This window comes from Leucoraja erinacea, chromosome 2, assembly GCF_028641065.1.
Source record: "Leucoraja erinacea ecotype New England chromosome 2, Leri_hhj_1, whole genome shotgun sequence".
Taxonomy (NCBI): domain Eukaryota; kingdom Metazoa; phylum Chordata; class Chondrichthyes; order Rajiformes; family Rajidae; genus Leucoraja; species Leucoraja erinaceus.
In genome coordinates, this window is record NC_073378.1 from 50,958,884 (window position 1) to 50,973,415 (window position 14,532).

Genomic DNA, 14,532 nt, shown 5'->3' on the forward strand with positions numbered 1-14,532 from the left:
AATGATTTTCAGTAACCAAAGACAAACCATTCAGATAGAATCTATATTACTAAAAGTCTGTTCTTGACCAGTTTTGGCCATCTGTGCTACGATTTCCGAGAGAACGCCGCCACCTACGGCCATCATTTTTGGCCACCTTGCTCAGAACCCCCCTCCGCCGCAAGTGTGCTGAGGATTTTTCCCATCGATTAAAAATGATATTCATGTTTTTACAGAATTCCCCATTCTCTCTGCTGCCCCCGCTGGCGGCAGGGGGGAGGGACTATAAAACCAGGAAGTGGTGTGCCACACAGTCTCTTCAAGATGGAGGAAGGCAGAGGGTCACGTTTCTCTGAGCTGTGAATAACACTGAACACATGTCTACTCAAATGTAAGTGCCCTTAGTGGTTCTAAAATGCTTGCAGAATGTGTCTATTGGTTCTAAAGCTTGCAAAAAGTGTCTCTATTGGTTCTAAAGCTTGCAAAAAATGTCTATTGGTTCCAAAGCTTGCAAAGAAATGTCTATTGGTTCTAAAGCTTGCAAAAAAAATGTCTATGGGTTCTATGTCTCTGGAATTCTCTGCCGCAGAAGGTAGTTGAGGCTAGTTTATTGGCTATATTTAAGTTAGATGTGGCCCTTGTGGCTAATGTGATCAGGGGGTATGGAGAGAAGGCAGGAACAGGATACTGAGTTGGATGATCAGCCATGATCATATTGAATGGCGGTGCAGGCTCGAAGGGACGAATGGCCTACTCCTGCACCTATTATCTATGTTTCTATGTTAAAGCTTGCAAAATAATGTCTATTGGTTCTAAAGCTTACAAAAAAAATGTCTATTGGTTTTAAAGCTTGCAAAAAAATGTCTATTGGTTCTAAAGTTTGCAAAAAATGTCTATTGGTTTCTAAAGCTTGCAAACAATGTCTATTGGTTCTAAAGCTTGCAAGCTTGCAAAATGTCTATTGGTTCTAAAGCTTGCAAAAAAAATGTGTCTATTGGTTCTAAAGCTTGCAAAAAATGTCTATTGGTTCTAAAGCTTGCAAAAAAATGTCCATTGGTTCTAAAGCTTGCAAAAAAAAATGTCTGCAATGGCTTGAAGTTGAAAGGCATTACTTACTGCAAATGGTGGCATGAAGTTGAAAGGCAGTACTTACTGCAAATGGTGGCTTGGGTGCAATGGCTTGAAGTTGAAAGGCACTACTTACTGCAAATGGTGGCTGGGGTGCTTTGGCTTGAAGTTGAAAGCACTACTTACTGCAAACAGTGGCTTGGGAGCTTTGGTTTGAAGTTGAAAGGCACTACTTACTGCAAATGGTGGCTTGGTTGCTTTGGCTTGAAGTTGAAAGGCACTACTTACTGCAAATGGTGGCTTGGGTGCTTTTGAAAGACTCCACTTACTGTAAATGATGGCTTGGGTGTGGCTTGAAGTTGAAAGACACCACTTACAGCAAATGGTGGCATGAAGTTGAAAGGCACTACTTACTGCAAATGGTGGCTCGAGAGCTTTGACTTGAAGTTGAAAGGCACTACTTACTGCAAATAATGGCTTGGGTGTGGCTTGAAGTTGAAAGGCACTACTTACTGCAAATGGTGGCTTGGGTGCTTTGGCTTGAAGTTGAAAGGCACTACTTACTGCAGATGGTGGCTTGGGTGCAATGGCATGAAGTTAAAATGCATTACTTACTGCAAATGGGGGTGTGGTTGCTTTGTCTTGAAGTTGAAAGGCACTATTTACTACAAATGGTGTCTTGGGAGCATTGGCTTGAAGTTGAAAGACACTACTTACTGCAAATGGTGGCTTGGGAGCTTTGGCTTGAAGTAGAAAAGGCACTACTTACTGCTAATAGTGGCATGAGGTTGACAGGCACTACTTACTGCAAATGGTGGCTTGGGTGCATTGGCTTGAAGTTGAAAGGCACTATTTACTGCTAATGGTGGCATGAAGTTGAAAGGCACTATTACTGCAAATGGTGGCGGGTGCTTTGGCTTGAAGTTGAAAGGCATTACTTACTGCAAATGGTGGCTTGGGAGCTTTGACTTGAAGTTGAAAGGCACTACCTACTGCAAATGGTGGCTTGGTGGCTTGGGTGCATTGGCTTGAAGTTGAAAGGCACTATTTACTGCTAATGGTAGCATGAAGTTGAAAGGCACTATTACTGCAAATGGTGGCGGGTGCTTTGGCTTGAAGTTGAAAGGCATTACTTACTGCAAATGGTGGCTTGGGAGCTTTGACTTGAAGTTGAAAGGCACTACTTACTGCAAATGGTGGCTTGGGAGCTTTGGCTTGAAGTTGAAAGGCACCACTTACTGCAAATGGAGGCTTGGGAGCTTTGGCTTGAAGTTGCACTATTACTGCGAATGGTGGCTTGGTTGCTTTGGCTTGAAGTTGAAAGGCACTACTTACTGCAAATGGTAGCTTGGGTGTGGCTTGGGTGTGGCTTGAAGTTGAAAGACCCCACCTACTGCAAATGGTGGCATGAAGTTGAAAGACACTACTTACTGCAAATGGTGGCGTGGGAGCTTTGGCTTGAAGTAGAAAAGGCACTACTTACTGCAAATGGTGGCATGAGGTTGACAGGCATTATTACTGCAAATGGTGGCTTGGGTGCATTGGCTTGAAGTTGAAAGGCACTATTTACTGCTAATGGTAGCTTGGGAGCTTTGGCTTGAAGTTGAAAAGCACTACTTACTGCAAATGGTGGCTTGGGTGTACTGCAAATGGTGGCATGAAGTTGAAATGCACTACTTACTGCAAATGGTGGCTTGGGTGCTTTGGTTTGAAGTTGAAAGGCACTACTGTAAATGCACTTACTTCCTGTTTGCACTGTATATTGATTTTAGATAAAACGCTACCACTTATGGCTGTGATTTTTGGCCATCTTACTCAGTCCCCCTCCGCTGAGCAGGTGCAGAGAATTCTTCCCAGCAATGAAAAATAAAATTGTTATTAGTTTTTTAAAAAATGTTGAGAATCTCTCTCCTGTCAATCACTCCTTGAAAGCCACACCTTTTCCGGTGGGGGGGGAGGGGTTATAAAACCCGGAAATGCGGGTGTGGCTCAGTCTCTGCAAGATGGAGGAGGAAGAGGTCACGACTCACTGTCTTTAGTGGCTTTGCACCCTACTTCAAATGGTATGAAACTGCACTTGAATTTGGTGGCCTTATACCCTGCTTGAAATAGAATTTCAAGGATTAGCCGTGAGTCAACTACCAGCCCACCAGCCGTGAGTGAGCTGCCAGCACAACAGGCTTGATTGACTGAGACGCCAGCCCAAGAATCCATTTGGCGCACACTTTGCATACTAGCCCTCTGGAAACCAGTCCCTTCAGCCCACAACACCCATACTAGTGCTCCAGAAAGCCCCCCCCCCCAACTGGCTACCAATATTAGAATTGGTGGAGAGGTGGAATATTGCGTTGGATGACCAGCCCTCCCGTGTGATGCTGGGACCCAACGGGTCCCACTTAGTACTCTATATAACTAATTTCAATATTAAATATTCAATATCAGTTTATGCTTTGCATTTATCATCAGGTTCCAACCACATCATTCATAGCTGCTCCATACTCCGATTCTTCAGCATGGTCAAGCATAGATTGATATGACAGGAAGATCGAGGCAAGTCCAACTAAGATAGCAGCTACAAGGTTCACTACAACCCAAGGGTGCAATGTCAAAATCTCTGATCCAGATGGCCAAAGGGTGATATTGGTGATATCTTGTGGTGACCGGTACCAGTTAAACCTGTCACTGGTCATTTGCTGGCTGTGATAGGATCAGAGCTGAAACGTATAAAAAAGATGCTGTGCTGTGGGTCTAGTGTCACCATTCTGTGGAGTGCTATTGATGCATCAGTTATGTTCAGCCTGTCAGATGCAGACATAGTGCTGATGGCGAGCAAAAAATACAAGAGGCATTGGCTTGGGTAAACAAGCAAGCTGTACTGGTGGAGCAGATTTGTAATCGTAGAGAAATTGTAACCAGACAGCACATAAATTACAATAATATTCCACACTATGCATCCCACCAGAAACCCTTGCGAGAAAAGCCCAATTATCTTGAATCCACAATGTACTTAACAATGTTTAAGAGGGAACTGCAGATGCTGGAGAATCGAAGGTTACACAAAAAAGCTGGAGAAACTCAGCGGGTGCAGCAGCATCTATGGAGCGAAGGAAATAGGCAACGTTTTCGGGCCGAAACCCTTCTTCAGACTGATCGGGGGGGGGGGTGGGTGGGGACAAGAAAGGGAAAGGGGGGGGTGGCCCGAAGGCTGGGGGATGGGAGGAGACAGCAGGGGGGCTGAGGAAGGGGAGGAGACAGCAAGGACTAACAAAATTGGGAGAATTCGATGTTCATGCCCCCGGGGTGCAGACTCCCCAAACGGAATATGAGGTGCTGTTCCTCCAATTTCCGGTGCTGCTCGCTGTGGCCATGGAGGAGACCCAGGACAGAGAGGTCGGAGACGGAGTGGGAGGGGGAGTTGAAGTGCTGAGCCACCGGGAGGTCAGCTTGGTTATTGCGGACCGAGCGGAGGTGTTCGGCGAAACGATCGCCCAACCTCCGCTTGGTCTCACCGATATAGATCTGCTGACATCTAGAGCAGCGGACGCAATAGATGAGCTTAACAATCTTTGGTTGTCGAAGTGGACTTAACCTTCATGTACACCTCGACTTGTTTGGCCATTTACTCTGCCGCTATCCTGTCTGCAGCCTGAAACCGACGGTTTTGTTCAAGAAATACTTTATCCACAGGCTGGCTGTAACCAGAGGATGTGGCAAAAAAAAAAAGACCTTGAGGCCGGGGAACTTTCCCAGCATCGATAATGTCGTTTCCTCCACATCAAGTTCATTGCTATGAACTGTTCGGCACAATCTCTTGTTTCGCTTCCTGGATTTACGTAAAAATTCATTGTTTGGTCCACTGTACAATTTGCACACCAGAGACATTCTGCTCCATGAAAGTGGTTTCCGAATCACTCACTGGCAGTAGTTTTCTCTTCTTCTTTTTCTTTAGAGGAGGAGCATTCTGAAAATCTGGGGTAAGGGGCTCTTTACTTTCAGACTGGTGCCTTCCCATTGAGCTCATCAATTTATCTACTCCATTGCTTGTAATGGATTTTTTCCTTTTGGTTTTGCTCGTAGATACATCTTTAGTTTTGCTGCTTGGCAATGGTGGAAGGCATGTGGTGGGCGCTCGTCCTCCATCTCTCTCGTCCCATGGACGGGACACTCTGGGAGGGAGGGGCACTCCAGCGCTCGTGCAGAGGCTGCTGGTGCCCGACACCTGGTGGCGAGAGTGGTGCCGCGGGCCCTGGCTGGAGGCGAGCCTGGTGCTCGAGCTGGAGTGAGAGCCGAGCCCGGGGCTTGGAATGGGGCCATGACCGCCGACGCCCAACACCTGGTGGCAAGAGTGGTGCCGCGGGCCCTGGCTGGAGCCGAGCCTGAGGCCCTGAGGACGTGCCCGGGAATGCCATCAGGGCCAGCAGCCTTATGTGCATTAGTCCTACTCAGTGCCACGTACACGTCGTAGGGGATGAGTGTGAGGGGTTGGTGATCAGCAGGGAGCACAGCCTTGATGGCTGTCTCTAGATTGTTCCTGTCGAAGCGGCCATAGAAATGGTTAAGCTCCTCAAGGAAGGAGGCATCGCTGGATGTGGGGGTGGTGTTGGTGGGGTTGGTGGGATGGGGCCGTGACTGGGCCCGAGAAAGAAGCCGCAGCTGGAACCAAGGACGAGCCTGGGTCCATGGTCAGGGACGAGCCCAGAGATGAAGTCGTAGCCTGCACTATAGCCCAGGCAGCGACCGAGCTGACGGCTGGAGTATACAGCCAGGGTCGGGCTGAGTACGAGAACCAGGCCGGGTTCCAGGCCCTGGCGCTGCTCTACGATCTGGGTAGGTGCTGGGGCAGGGAATGGGAGTGAGAGGTGGAATATGAGGGAAATGAGGAAGAGGGAGGGAGATGGGGGGGGGGGGGGGGGGGGGGGGGTAAAGAAGGGAGTTCCCCCCTCCCAATCTACCCTCACTCCCACCCTTTCTCTCTCTCTACCCCCATCACTCTCTACCCCATCCCTCTCTACCCCACTCCCTCTCCCTCCCTCTCCCTCTCTCTCTCTCTACACTCCCTCCCCCCAACTCTAACCCCTCCCTCTCCCTCAACCCCCTCCATCGCTCTCTATACCCCCTCATTCTCTGCTCCTCTCCCTCTCTACCACCTCCCCACTCCTCCCTCTCTACTCCCCTCCCTCCCCTCGCTCTGCCTCTCTACCCCCCCCCCCCCTCCCTCTCTACGTCCCTCTCTCTCTACTACCCCCTCCCTCTCCCTTGCTAAGTCCATCCTCCTCCCCCTCCCTCTCTACCACCCCTCCCTCTCAACTACCCCTCTCCCTCTCTAGGTATTGAGCAGGGGGAAAGAGGAGGGAGTGCTAGGGGATGAGGAGAAATGAGCCATGCCTGCGCAGTTGGGGGCTTTGCGTGAGTGGTGCAATATTGCGTTGGAGGAACAGCATGCGTTGGGGGAATGGGTGAATGGTGGAATCTTGCTTTGGGGGAGCAGACCCAATGGGTCTGCACTTGGTCTAGTTCAGTTTAAATTAGAGATCACTGCCTCAGAACATTTAGAAAAAGTGTTGTTTCTATTAGATTTCTTGAACCAGTGATGCAAATCAATTCATATGATGATATGACAAATATATCTTTACTGTTGAAAGCAGCTGTCATTATTCAACATTGACATACATAAATAATTTTCATGTCACAATTTCCATCATCATTCGGCACACAATCTTCTCTACTGATACAAGTTTTCCATTTTATTTTTATTTTCCCACAGATAATTTTCTCCGTTTCTCATACAGAACGGAGACTTTAGTACACTTCCATGCAAATTTTAAATAAATCAGTCCATTATTGCCTTTTGGTTTTTACAGTTCAGGAGATAATATATTTAATATATTGTGATTTGATTTCAAATAATCTTACATCTGCCTGAAATGAACCCAGTGCCACAGCCAGGCCCATTCCATTTCTCTATTATTGTCTCTTTACAATTTAATGCATCCACCTAGATAACTTACAATTCTGCCCGTCTATATGTCAGCTCTGAAACCCTGAACATGCGGCTTTCTATTCTATCATCTAAAGTTATTAATAAATTTGGTAAATAATTGATTCCCCAACAAATCATTATAGGAGACATGGAGTCATTGCCCTCCAATTGGTGTACCTTCCAATATCCCTCTAGCTGCTCAAGCAATTTCAGGCCCAGGTTGACTGAAGAAGGGTTTCAACCCGAAACGTCACCCATTCCTTTTCTCCAGAGATGCTGCCATTGAAGTAAGTAGACTTTGTGCCTATCTTCAAACCCAGGTTCATAATTTGCTTCAGTTCAAAAGCCACCAGATTCCTAAGAAGAGAAATGCTTGTTGAAAGTCTATTTACTTTTATAGCATCCATAGGCATTATCTTTTCCTCCACTTTCTTTACTTCCAGAAAATATCAATCAGGTTCATCAAACATATTCTGCCCACTAGCCTTTCACCTCTAGGTGGCATAAGAATACCCATGTTCGTGTCTTTGAGCCCATCAGCCTTCATATTCAATGGTTTACCCAGCTTAATCTTCATCACATTGAATGAGATGCCATCACCAGACTATTCCTCTTCCCTGTTTTGCAATTAGCTTCACTGCAGTAAAGGAAAAATAAGTCTTTTTTGCCTTCCCATGCTGACCAGTCTGCCCTCAATGTTATCTATTGCTATAACATTCTCCATGTTACCCATTTAGTCCATCTCAATCTCATTGCATGAATGACAACCGTAAATCTAGATCCCGGAGGTTGTTTCATGTTTCAAGTATTAGAAGGCATTGAACTTGATCGCATTGTGATCATTAATAGATGAATCTTCATGTGGTGTTCGGCTGTCAACTAAATCTACCTCATAAATCACTACTAAATCCAATGCCATGTGCTTTTTTTACCAATCGCCGGACATATTTCCAGAAACCCTCATGAACACATATAAGCATTGACTTTGACATGTGTTAATCTGTTTATCGCAATCTGCAAGAAACAAAAAAAAAAGATTTTTCACTTAATTGCCACCACCGTTGTAATTGTTAGCTGAATCCTAATTTCGTCTCTATTTTCTAAATCCAGCCATAATGTCTCCCTATCTACTGTATTTATCTCCAGATCCTCGCTTTATCATTTAATACTGGGGAGATCATTCCCTTCTCTACTTTCCTATTATATAACCTGTTACACTTGATTCCCTTTCCTGAGCATCTTCCAGCCATGTCTCCGTCATTTTGGATCAGTAGTTTAAATACAGAACATCATCGCTGCTAACCATATCTTTCCTTTCTAAGGTCTAATTCACAACCAAATGCCGTTTAATTGTTTTTTTTTTTAATTTGAAGAACATTACTTACATTGCCAAATAATCCAGTTACAATAGTCAAGTAAAGCAATTCAACAGATGGTTTAAAGCACCTGTTAAGAAGCATTGAAGGCAGACAAAAATGCTGGAGAAACTTGAGTGAGTGCAGTGAGTGGAGGAGGGTCAGGGCTGTGAGTATATAAATCGAGTGCGGGGCTTGCTTTTACAGAGGCCCAGGATCGTTGGAGCGAGTGGAGGAGGGTCAGGGCTTACAGAAATCTGTAACGTTCCACACTCCATAGGGAGGGTTCTGGTGGAAGCCGCTGATTGGTGGAATCAGACTAGAGGAAGCAGCTGATTGGGTGCAACCTCAGGTTAGCATTTCTGCTTTCTGGTTAAAGGTACAGTGCTTTAGTAAAGGTACAGTGAGCTAAGGGTGCAATGCTTTTTGTTTATATAATAAAGGTGCAGTTTAAAGGTCAAGAGGGAGCAGCTGTTGTGAGTCAGATACCTGCTGATTTCTCCCAGCAGTTTCTATTGTATTATACTTGTATCGGATCCAGGGTAAGGTGGGAGAATGGCAGCCAGAGCAGTATACTGTTCGGGATGTCAGATGTGGGAGGTCATGGTGTCGGATGGCCCTCCAGACATCCACATCTGCACCAGGTGCAGCGAGATGGGGCTCCTAAGGGATCGTATTAGGATCCTGGAGCAGCAGCTCGATGACCTCTGTCTGGTCAGGGAGAGTGAGGAGGTCATAGAGGGGAGTTATAGGGAGGTGGTCAATCCAAAACCACGGGAGAGAGACATGTGGGCCACGCTAAGGAAGGGCAAGGGGCAGAGGCAGGGACGAGTGAGTACTCCAATGTCGGTACACCTTGCAAATAAGTACTGTTTGAGTACGGATGGGGGTGACAGTCTGCCCGGGGGTAGCGAGAGCGGACGGGCCTCCAGCACAGAGACCGGCCCTGTTGCTCCTGAAGGTAGGGACAAAAAGAAGAGGGCAATAGTAATTGGGGACTCTATTGTTAGGGGGTCGGATAGGCGATTCTGTGGATGCAGTCGGGAGACCACGATGGTGGTCTGCCTCCCTGGTGCCAAGGTCTCGGACGTGTCTCAACGCGTCCAAGATATCCTGAAATCAGAGGGAGAGGAGCCTGAGGTCATGGTACATACAGGTACCAATGACATAGGTAAAAAAAAAGGGAAGAGGTCCTGAAGGGAGAATTTAGGGAGTTGGAGGAGAGTTAAGGAAAAGGACCAAAAAGGTAACAATCTCAGGATTACTGCCTGTGCCACGTGACAGTGAGAGTAGGAATGGAGCGAGGTGGAGGATAAATGCGTGGCTGAAAGACTGGTGCATAGGGCAGGGATTCAAGTTTCTGGATCATTGGGACTTCTTTTGGGGAAGGTGGGACCTGTACAGAAAGGATGGGTTGCACTTGAACCCGAGGGGGACCAATATCCTGGCGGGGAAATTTGCAAAGGCTACTGGGGAGACTTTAAACTAGAATGGTTGGGGCGAGGGACTCAAATAGAGAAAGCTAGTAGACAGAATGGGAGGCAGGAAGCAGAAAAGGGAAGCACTCGGGCACAAGAGGAGAAAGAAAAAAAAAGGAAATAAACAGAGAATAAGAGGCGGGGGGTTTTCTTAAATGTGCATATTTTAATGCTAGGAGCATTGTAAGAAAGGTGGATGAGCTTAGAGTCTGGATAGACACCTGGAAGTATGATGTTGTGGCGATCAGTGAAACATGGTTGCAGGAGGGCTGTGATTGGAAACTAAATATTCCAGGATTTCGTTGCTTCAGGTGTGATAGAATTGGAGGGGCAAGAGGTGGAGGTGTTGCATTACTAGTCAGGGAAGATATTACAGCAGTGCTTTGGCAGGATAGATTGGAGGGCTCATCTAGGGAGGCTATTTGGGTGGAACTGAGAAGTGGGAAAGGGGTAGCAACACATAAGGGTGTATTATAGGCCGCCAAATGGGGATCGAAAATTGGAAGAGCAATTATGTAAGGAGATAGCAGATATTAGTAGTAAGCACAAAGTAGTGATTGTGGAAGATTTCAACTTTCCACACATAGACTGGGAAACACATTCGGTAAATGGGCTGGATGGTTTGGAGTTTGTAAAATGTGTGCAGGATAGTTTTTTGCGGCAATACATAGAGGTACCTACTAGAGGAGGGGCAGTGTTGGACCTCCTGTTAGGAAATGAGACGGGACAGGTTGCGGAGGTATGCGTTGGGGAGCACTTCGGGTCCAGTGATCACAATACCATTAGTTTCAATATAATTATGGAGATGTTCAGAACTGGACCTAGGGTTGAGATTTTTGATTGGAGAAAGGCTAACTTTGATGAGATGCGAAATGATTTAAAAGGAGTGAACTGGGACATTTTGTTTTATGGAGGACATTTAAAGGGGAAATTTGAAGAGTACAGAATCTTTATGTTCCTGTTCGGTTGAAAGGAAACAGTAAAAATTGGAACGAGCCCTGGTTTTCAAGGGAAATTGGACATCTTGTTCGGAAAAAGAGGGAGATCTACGATAATTATAGGCAGCATGAATTAAATGAGGTGCTTGAGGAGTATAAGGAATGTAAAAAGAATCTTAAGAAAGAAATTAGAAAAGCTAAAAGAAGACATGAGGTTGCTTTGGCAAGTAAGGTGAAAGTAAATCCAAAGGGTTTCTACAGCTATATTAATAGCAAAAGGATAACAAGGGATAAAATTGGTCCATTGGAGAGACAGAGTGGACAGCTATCTGCAGAGCCAAAAGAGATGGGGGAGATATTGAACAATTTTTTTTCTTTGGCATTCACCAAGGAGAAGGATATTGAATTATGTGAGGTAAGGGAAACTAGTAGAGTAGCTATGGATACTATGAGTTTCAAAGTAAAAGAAGTACTGACACTTTTGAAAAATATAAAAGTGGATAAGTCTCCAGGTCCTGACAGGATATTCCCTAGGACATTGAGGGAAGTTAGTGTAGAAATAGCCGGGGCTATGACAGAAATATTTCAAATGTCATTAGAAACGGGAATATTCCCCGAGGATTGGCGTACTGCGCATGTTGTTCCATTGTTTAAAAAGGGTTCTAAGAGTAAACCTAGCAATTATAGGCCTGTTAGTTTGACTTCAGTGGTGGGCAAATTAATGGAAAAGATACTTCAAGATAATATATATAAGCATCTGGATAAACAGGGTCTGATTAGGAACAGTCAGCATGGATTTGTGCCTGGAAGGTCATGTTTGACTAATCTTCTTGAATTTTTTGAAGAGGTTACTAGGGAAATTGACGAGGGTAAAGCAGTGGATGTTGTCTATATGGACTTTAGTAAGGCCTTTGACAAGGTTCCTCATGGGAGGTTGGTTAAGAAGGTTCAACTGTTGGGTATAAATGCAGGAGTAGCAAGATGGATTCAACAGTGGCTGAATGGGAGAAGCCAGAGGGTAATGGTGGATGGTTGTTTGTCGGGTTGGAGGCAGGTGACTAGTGGGGTGCCTCAGGGATCGGTGTTGGGTCCTTTGTTGTTTGTCATGTACATCAATGATCTGGATGAAGGTGTGGTAAATTGGATTAGTAAGTATGCAGATGATACCAAGATAGGAGGTGTTGTGGATAATGAAGAGGATTTCCAAAGTCTACAGAGTGATTTAGGCCATTTGGAAGAATGGGCTGAAAGATGGCAGATGGAGTTTAATGCTGATCAATGTGAGGTGCTACACCTTGGCAGGACAAATCAAAATAGGACGTACATGGTAAATGGTAGGGAATTGAAGAATACAGTTGAACACAGGGATCTGGGAATAACCGTGCATAGTTCTTTGAAGGTGGAATCTCATATAGATAGGGTGGTAAAGAAAGCTTTTGGTATGCTAGCCTTTATAAATCAGAGCATTGAGTATAGAAGCTGGGATGTAATGTTAAAATTGTACAAGGCATTGGTGAGACCAAATCTGGAGCATGGTGTACAATTTTGGTCGCCCAATTATAGGAAGGATGTCAACAAAATAGAGAGAGTACAGAGGAGATTTACTAGAATGTTGCCTGGGTTTCAACAACTAAGTTACAGAGAAAGGTTGAATAAGTTAGGTCTTTATTCTCTGGAGCGCAGAAGGTTAAGGGGGGACTTGATAGAGGTCTTTAAAATAATGAGAGGGATAGACAGAGTTGATGTGGATCAGCTTTTCCCTTTGAGAATAGGGAAGATTCAAACAAGAGGACATGACTTCAGAATTAAGGGACAGAAGTTTAGGCGTAACATGAGGGGGAACTTCTTTACTCAGAGAGTGGTAGCGGTGTGGAATGAGCTTACAGTGGAAGTGGTGGAGGCAGGTTCGTTGGTATCATTTAAAAATAAATTGGATAGACATATGGATGAGAAGGGAATGGAGGGTTATGGTATGAGTGTAGGCAGGTGGGACTAAGGGAAAAAAAGTTGTTCGGCACGGACTTGTAAGGCCGAGGTGGCCTGTTTCCGTGCTGTAATTGTTATATGGTTATAAACTCAGCGGGTGAGGCAGCATCTATGGAGCGAAGGAATGGGTGACGTTTCACAGATGCTGCCCTGACCTGCTGTGTATTTCCAGCACTATATCTTTTAGTTAGTACTGGACTAAGTGGGACCCATTCCCCAATGCAATATTCCACCACTCACCTGTTCCCACAACGCAACCCTTTCCCCCGTGGGGGGGGGGGTGGGAGGTGGGGGAGAGAGTGGATGGGGGGGGAGGAAGAGGGTGGTTGTGGGGGGGTGTGGGGGAGTTGGTGTGGGGGAGGGGGTGAGGGTGGGGAGGGGGGGGGGGGGGGGGGGGGGGGGGGGTTGGGGAGGGGGGAGGTTGGTGTCTTCAGTAAAATAAAGCTGAAATAGTTGTACTTTGTGTTCTCAGATCTGAATCATCTGGAGCAGAATGCATAGATTTTTCCATTTGGATGAGTATGGACAGCAGGCTTTAGAATTCCCACACTCTCACTCCCACAAAGACATCTGTTTAATTGGTAATAGTGCCACCATTAATAATAACTGCTCTCCTCCCAATCGATGAAAACTCAAGAACAAACTTGTGGCTAATATCACACAGAAAAATGTTGACACCTTTGTGCTGCACTGGAAAAACTTTCCAAAGTCAAACATCAGCTTTGCAACGAGAAATACTTTTGCAGCTTTTATCACGCTGGCCTGAGATTTATGGTTTGGTTTCTAGGAAAGGAGGCCTTGGCTTGCAACAATTAGAAACACTGTGAGACTTTTGTGAGTGTGGGAATTTTAAAGCCTGCTATCTACAGTCATCAAAAAGACATTTGTTTAATAGTTTTGAAGGTTCCAAATTCAGCAGCTTTCCACCACCCCTTGTGTGGTTCTGGCACGCCACTGATGTCAGCTCTTCCAGCTCACACAACATTGCACTTCCAAAACAATTCACCAGGGAGCAGGCTGGACACATTATAAGCATAATCAAATTTACAACTGAGACTGATTTGTGGCTTTAGGTAGATTGCAAACAAATGTTACAGAATGAATCAAACAGTGATTTTTAAAATAGTTCCAATTTATATTAAAGTAATAATTGACACTGTAATTTACGATCGGTTTGCGAGGTTATGTGCCACTATTTGGAATATTCAACCTCTCATCGGGCAAGGACATTATACTATGAACAAAATGAGGGCACCAGCTAATCCAACTGAAAGGTTTGGGTGGATTCAATTTGTAGATATTTGGAGCAGTGCTGATGGCATTCGGTTTGTAAAATAATGTTCACGAAACCAAGTTCTTTTCAGATTGGAGTTCAACTAAATTGTCAGCCTGAAAGTTTCTTTGATTTTTACAAGCTAAAATTAGTAACAATTAGAGTGCTGCGATTGATAGCATGAACAGTTAAGTTATGTGACATTGGGGCAAGGGGGAAAAAAATGTTGATAACTGCACAGAGCAGATATTTGTAATTAAAATGTGAATATGTGCCAACGTCACACACATAGTTAAAAGAATGAAGTTGAATGGATGTCCACAATGTAAAGTCTGTCAATGGCTTTTAACTATGTGCGTGAATTTGGCACATTTTCGCATTTCTAAGATGCAATATAGATCGACTCCAACAAGTGTTAGATACAACACTACCTAATGTAATAGTCAAATCAAAACCCAACTCCATTTACTAAGCA

At 45.1% G+C, this 14,532-nt stretch overlaps 1 pseudogene; it reads right to left on the reverse strand.

The window, feature by feature from the left end:
* Window positions 1-3,465: 3,465 nt before the first annotated feature.
* Window positions 3,466-8,288, reverse strand: LOC129705812 (transmembrane protein 237-like; annotated as a pseudogene).
* Between the last annotated feature and the right edge of the window lie 6,244 nt (window positions 8,289-14,532).